We start from the raw sequence: 7,260 nt of genomic DNA, 5'->3' as shown, positions 1-7,260 counted from the left end.
CTCATATTATGAATTGAAATAGCAAAACCTAATTTCATACAAGGAATGTAAATTGCGATCGAAATTGAAATAGAAACGAGATTAGAAATGAAGACTACCTAATAGAATTCAAACACAAGCTTAATCATTTCAAAGCATAAGAGAAAATAAGAGCCAAATATAACTAGGATCACGTAACTGGACATTCGGTCAGTCAAAAATGAATGCAAAACCTACAAGAGAAGGAGAAATCCCTGATGCTATGTACAAAGAGTTTTAGCTAGATGTCGTACAACTCAAGAAATGTTCTGTAGAAGCAAAAACTATTTAATGATAGACATTTAAGCATCGGGGATACACCTCTCACACCAATTCCAAGCATGCAAACCAATTTAAGCTCACTTCCTATTTAGCTAGGGCCTTAAAGCCGATCCCACTAGTGGGAACGGTGTACACCAATCAATCAACCCTTCCAACCGAACGCCAATGCGTTGTGCGTAAAAATAGATGTCGGTCTCGAAAGAAGCACGTCGGAAGATTACTTAGCGATTAGTCAAGTGAATGCATAGTGGTTGTCATGGTGCATAAAGTAAAAACGCATTTGTTTGTAAAGAATTCAATCAAGTAAAATAAACAAGTAATGAAACAATCAAATGAATGAAACAAGGGAACGAATCGTGCTCGGTTGTGATGCCTCACCATGTAATTATTGCAATGGAACGTTGATTCAACAAAATTGGCTATTCAAGGGTGTTTATTACCAATTCCATTCCGCAAATAGTGTACTAGGGGACTCTAAGTTTGGAATGCTTCTTAGGCAAGCTACATATCTAAACTTAGATTTCCATAGGAATCATGATTGTAAGGAGCTAGCCTCGAAGATAATCACTAACAAGCTTAGATTATGGCCTTAATCATCAAAGAGATTGACCACAACTCTTAGAGTGCAATCAAAACTACAATCAAGGAACAAGAATAGAAATTCCAAACAGAGTAAATCAAATTCCACAATTGAGAATTAAAGATCAACACTAGGCATCACAACATTGCACAATTCAATCCCTACAGAAAAATTTGCAACTCATATTATGAATTGAAATAGCAAAACCTAATTTCATACAAGGAATGTAAATTGCGATCGTAATTGAAATTGAAACGAGATTAGAAATGAAGAATTCCTAATAGAATTCAAACACAAGGCTTAATTATATCAAACCATAAGCAAATAAGAGCCAAAGATAACTAGGATCACTTAACTGGACATTCGGTCAGTAAAAAATGAATGCAAAGGCTATAGGAGAGTGAGAAATCCCTCATGCTATGTACAAAGAGTTTTAGGTAGATGTCGTACAACTCAAGAAATGTTCTGTAGAAGCAAAAATTATTTAATGATAGACATTTAAGCATCGGGGATACACCTCTCACACCAATTCAAAGCATGCAAACCAATTTAAGCTCACTTCCTATTTAGCTAGGGCCTTAAAGCCGATCCCACTAGTGGGAACGGTGTACACCAATCAATCAACCCTTCCAACCGAACGCCTAAGCCTTGTGCGTAAAAATAGATGTCGGTCTCGAAAGAAGCACGTCGGAAGATTACTTTGCGATTAGTCAAGTGAATGCATAGTGGACTTGGGAGGTTGTCATGGTGCATAAAGTAAAAAAGCATTTGTTTGTAAAGAATTCAATCAACTAAAGTAAACAAGTAATGAAACAATCAAATGAATGAAACAAGGGAACGAATCGTGCTCGTTTGTGATGCCTCACCGTGTAATTATTGCAATGGAACGTTGATTCACCTAAATTGGTTATTCAAGGGTGTTTATTCCCAAATCCTTTCCACAAATAGTGTACTCAGGGACTCTAACTTAGGAATGCTTCTTAGGCAACCTACAAATCTAAAGTTAGATTTCCATAGGAATCATGACTGTAAGGAGCTAGCTTCGAAGATAATCACTAACAAGCATAGATTATGGCATTGACCACAACTCTTAGAGTGCAATCAAAACTACAATCAAGGAACAAGAATAGAAATTCCAAACAGAGTAAATCAAATTCCACAATTGAGAATGAAAGGTCAACACTAGGCATCACAACATTATCCCTAGTGAGAAATTAGCTACTCATATTACGAATTGAAATAGCAAAACCTAATGTCATACAAGGAATGTAAATTGCGATCGTAATTTAAATTGAAACGAGATTAGAAATGAAGAATTCCTAATAGAATTCAAACACAAGGCTTAATCATATCAAACCATAAGCAAATAAGAGCCAAAGATAACTAGGATCACTTAACTGGACATTCGGTCAGTAAAAAATGAATGCAAAGGCTATAGGAGAGTGAGAAATCCCTCATGCTATGTACAAAGAGTTTTAGCTAGATGTCGTACAACTCAAGAAATGTTCTGTAGAAGCAAAAATTATTTAATGATAGACATTTAAGCATCGGGGATACACCTCTCACACCAATTCCAAGCATGCAAACCAATTTAAGCTCACTTCCTATTTAGCTAGGGCCTTAAAGCCGATCCCACTAGTGGGAACGGTGTACACCAATCAATCAACCCTTCCAACCGAACTCCTAAGCCTTGTGGTCTCGAAAGAAGCACGTCGAAAGATTACTTTGCGATTAGTCAAGTGAATGCATAGTGGACTTAGGAGGTTGTCGTGGTGCATAAAGTAAAAAAGCATTTGTTTGTAAAGAATTCAATGGTGCATAAAGTAAAAAAGCATTTGTTTGTAAAGAATTCAATCAACCATAAAGTAAAAAAGCATTTGTTTGTAAAGAATTCAATCAACTAAAATATAAAAAAGCATTTGTTTGTAAAGAATTCAATCAACTAAAATAAACAAGTAATGAAACAATCAAATGAATGAAACAAGGGAACGAATCGTGCTCGGTTATGATGCCTCACCATGTAATTATTGCAATGGAACGTTGATTCACCAAAATTGGCTATCCAAGGGTGTTTATTCCCAATTCCTTTCCACAAATAGTGTACTAGGGGACTCTAAGTTAGGAATGCTTCTTAGGCAAGCTACATTTCTAAACTTAGATTTCCATAGGAATCATGATTGTAAGAAGCTAGCCGCGAAGATAATCACTAACACGCTTAGATTAAGGCCTTAATCATCCAAGAGATTGGCCACAACTCTTAGAGTGCAATCAAAACTACAATCAAGGAACAAGAATAGAAATTCCAAATAGAGTAAATCAACTTCCACAATTCAGAATTAAAGATCAACACTAGGCATCACAACATTATCCCTAGAGAGAAATTAGCTACTCATATTATGAATTGAAATAGCAAAACCTAATTTCATACAAGGAATGTAAGTTGCGATCGAAATTGAAATTGAAACGAGATTAGAAATGAAGACTACCTAATAGAATTCAAACACAAGCTTAATCATTTCAAAGCATAAGAAAATAGGAAACAAAGATAACTAGGATCACTTAACTGGACATTCGGTCAGTCAAAAATGAATGCAAAAGCTACAAGAGAGAGAGAAATCCCTGATGCTATGTACAAAGAGTTTTAGCTAGATGTTGTACAACTCAAGAAATGTTCTCTAGAAGCAAAAACAATTTAATGATAGACATTTAAGCATCGGGTATACACCTCTAACACCAATTCCAAGCATGCAAACCAATTTAAGTTCACCTCCTATTTAGCTAGGGCCTTAAAGCTGATCCCACTAGTGGGAACGATGTACACCAATCAATCAACCCTTACAACTGAACGCCTAAGCCTTGTGTGTAAAAATAGATGTCGGTCTCGAAAGAAGCACGTCGGAAGATTGCTTAGCGATTGGTCAAATGAATTCATAGTGGACTTGGGAGGTTATCATGGTGCATAAAGTAAAAAAGCATTTGTTTGTAAAGAATTCAATCAACTAAAGTAAACAAGTAATGAAACAATCAAATGAATGAAACAAGGGAACGAATCGTGCTCGGTTGTGATGCCTCACCATGTAATTATTGCAATGGAACGTTGATTCACCAAAATTGGCTATTCAAGGGTGTTTATTCCCAATTCCTTTCCACAAATAGTGTACTAGGGGACTCTAAGTTAGGAATGCTTCTTAGGCAAGCTACATATCTAAACTTAGATTTCCATAGGAATCATGATTGTAAGGAGCTAGCCTCGAAGATAATCACTAACAACCTTAGATTATGGTCATGACCACAACTCTTAGAGTGCAATCAAAACTACAATCAAGGAACAAGAATAGAAATTCCAAACAGAGTAAATCAAATTCCACAATTGAGAATTAAAGATCAACACTAGGCATCACAACATTGCACAATTCAATCCCTAAAGAAAAATTTGCTACTCATATTATGAATTGAAATAGCAAAACCTAATTTTATACAAGGAATGTAAATTGCGATCGTAATTGAAATTGAAACGAGATTAGAAATGAAGAATTCCTAATAGAATTCAAACACAAGCTTAATCATATCAAACCATAAGCAAATAAGAGCCAAAGATAACTAGGATCACTTAACTAGACATTCGGTCAGTAAAAAATGAATGCAAAGGCTATTGGAGAGTGAGAAATCCATCATGCTATGTACAAAGAGTTTTAGGTAGATGTCGTACAACTCAAGAAATGTTATGTAGAAGCAAAAGCTATTTAATGATAGACATTTAAGCATCGGGTATACACCTCTAACACCAATTCCAAGCATGCAAACCAATTTAACCTCACTTCCTATTTAGCTAGGGCCTTTCTAAGTTTTTTTGTTGAAGGTTTTGAATAGATTTATGGTTATGTTCCTGCTAAGTCTCAAATAATCTCTAACATGTAGAGAAGTTAGGAAGTGGTTTGGTAAAATGGTGTTGGAGTAGAGGTAGCTGGGTATTTTTGGGGTGTTTCAAACAAGTTGGGTTGGTAAGGTTGTTTGGGCCTGATCTCGGATCTCAACTTGGGTTGGTAAGGTTGTTTGGGCCTGATCTCGGATCTCAACTGATCTTGGTAAGGTTGTTTGGGCCTGATCTCGGATCTCAACTGATCTATCATGCTCCGGATAGAAGCAGTTTCGTTGGCTTGGTACTGAAAATGGGCTTGATGGGATTGACCATAAGAAGGTCTCTCAAAAGGGATCTGCTCCAATCTTTTCTCCAAAATCTGGATCCTTGAGTCAATCTTTGAATAGTATTCTCCAGATTTGTGGCTTAGCTCAACAAGATTGTTGGAAATTGATTTGAGGGTGCGGTTTTGAGCTAAGGCGTTCTCCGTTTGCCAGTTTAAAGTCTGCTCAATGGATGGTTGTCCTCTTAACTGGCCTGTTGGTAATACTTCATTAGGAGCTGGGATCTTTGGTGCATGCATACAACCTCCTCGCTGAAAACTTTCCAAAGGGGGAAAGTCTTCCTCATAGGACTCTGAGATCACCATTGCTGGGATGGCTGGTGAAACTGGTACTATTGTGGGCTCCTTTCTTAAGTACTCTTGCTCATAGCACTTAAGAGCTTTCTTTTTTCTTTGCAGGGGCACAGGTGGTGGTGACGGCGGATCTTCATCATCACTATCATCCTTCCTTCTGGATCTTCTCCTTCTAGAGGGCTTGCAGCTGGGTCTCCTCTGTGGCTCCTTTGTTGGGTAGCATTGCTTACAATCATCTTCACACAAATCAAAGAAACAGTGATTTGAGATGGGATCCTTAAACCAGAAAACTGGTTTACCAAATTGGTCGAACGAATGAACAATTTCACTCATTCCTGTTTTTCCGTAACCAAGGAAAACTGGTTCTGCATCATCATCGTCTGGGTCATAGTCAAGGATCTCCTGGACATGCTCCTCTTGTCTTTCTCTAGCCTCTTCTACCATATTGATGGATGGTAGAAATTCTGTTCTTTTTAGATGAGCATGATTGAATGAGATTCCAACGGTACCATCTTTTCGCCTGCTGATGGTAGCCTCGTTGGATTCGATCGGCCTTCTGTTCTGGTGCAGCTTCTCATAGTTGGATATCCAAGTGTCAGGGATGACTTGGATCAACTCCTCTTTTGTACATCTCCTGGGAACCTTAGTGCAGGTAACATTTTTCTGTTCATCAGTGACTAGGATGAGAGCTTCTCCTCCTCCTGGAATTTTCATATCGAAGGCATGGTCTTGCAATCGATAAGACATCTGGTAGTGGACAGTAGCTTCAATAGCATCTTGCTCAGCATGCTTAGCTCCAACAATATGGACTTGAATTTTAAACATATCTAGAAGATGTGGATCTTCTAAGGATACGTTAAAATTTGGGTAAACAGTAGCACAGACAGTGCCAGAATCAAGTGTGATTTCCATAGTGGCTATCAATGCATGTTGACATAGCTTGGCAACTACGGGTTGACCCTTTCTGCCATGATAGGTTATGGCAAAGCGGATTGCTCCAAAGTGGATATGGGTATATCCTTCTCTCCTCCAAATGGCCGGGAATTCATCAGGGATTTCAAGAGTAATGAACTGTTCTTGGTGGGTGGAATATATGGGACATCTGCTCATGGCTGAGGCTGAGATGTATTCTTTGGGAACTAAAGACCGTTTCTGGTAAATAGCTTTAAGGGATTTAACCAGAAGATTGGATTGGTTTCTTTTATTGAAAGCAGAGTATGGATTCAGAAGGGGCAGGTGGGTTTCTTCTATTTTTTGGTCCTCTTTAAGATAATTTATCTCATAGAGATAATCCATCTTAGAAGAGAGAGATTTTTTGAAGTGAGGTTTTTCTAATGAAAAAGAAGAACTGCTAGGTACAATAGATGTGGATGTAGAAGCTGAAGAGGAAGACATATTTAGGAAATATGAAGGTTTTGAATAAAGAGATATGGCTGGCTCTGATACCAACTCGGGGAGTCTCTAAAAGACAACTCGGGGAGTCTCTAAAAGCAGTGGAAAATTAGGACCAAAGGTGAGAGAAAACTAAAAGCCTCTCCGGGGCATGACAACAAGACTCTCAAACCACTTCCTAACTTCTCTACATGTTAGAGATTATTTGAGACTTAGCAGGAACATAACCATAAATCTATTCAAAACCTTCAACAAAAAAACTTAGAAACTCATGATATTTTGCAAACTGGGAAATTTTATATTTCAAACTGCGATATCTTACAAAGCAAACTGAACCTCCTTTTATAGGGATCAAGGATGGTTCTCGAAATACAATACAGCTGTTTACAATTATTACAATACATGTGGCCGACAAAGTGTGATGGCCTTCTTGACATAAAGTAAAGCTACCTTTTAATAAAGTTGTCTAATAATTCATACAACACGCCAAAC

This window comes from Ipomoea triloba, chromosome 2 (genome assembly GCF_003576645.1).
Source record: "Ipomoea triloba cultivar NCNSP0323 chromosome 2, ASM357664v1".
Taxonomy (NCBI): Eukaryota; Viridiplantae; Streptophyta; class Magnoliopsida; order Solanales; family Convolvulaceae; genus Ipomoea; species Ipomoea triloba.
Note: the sequence above shows the minus strand (reverse complement) of the source record.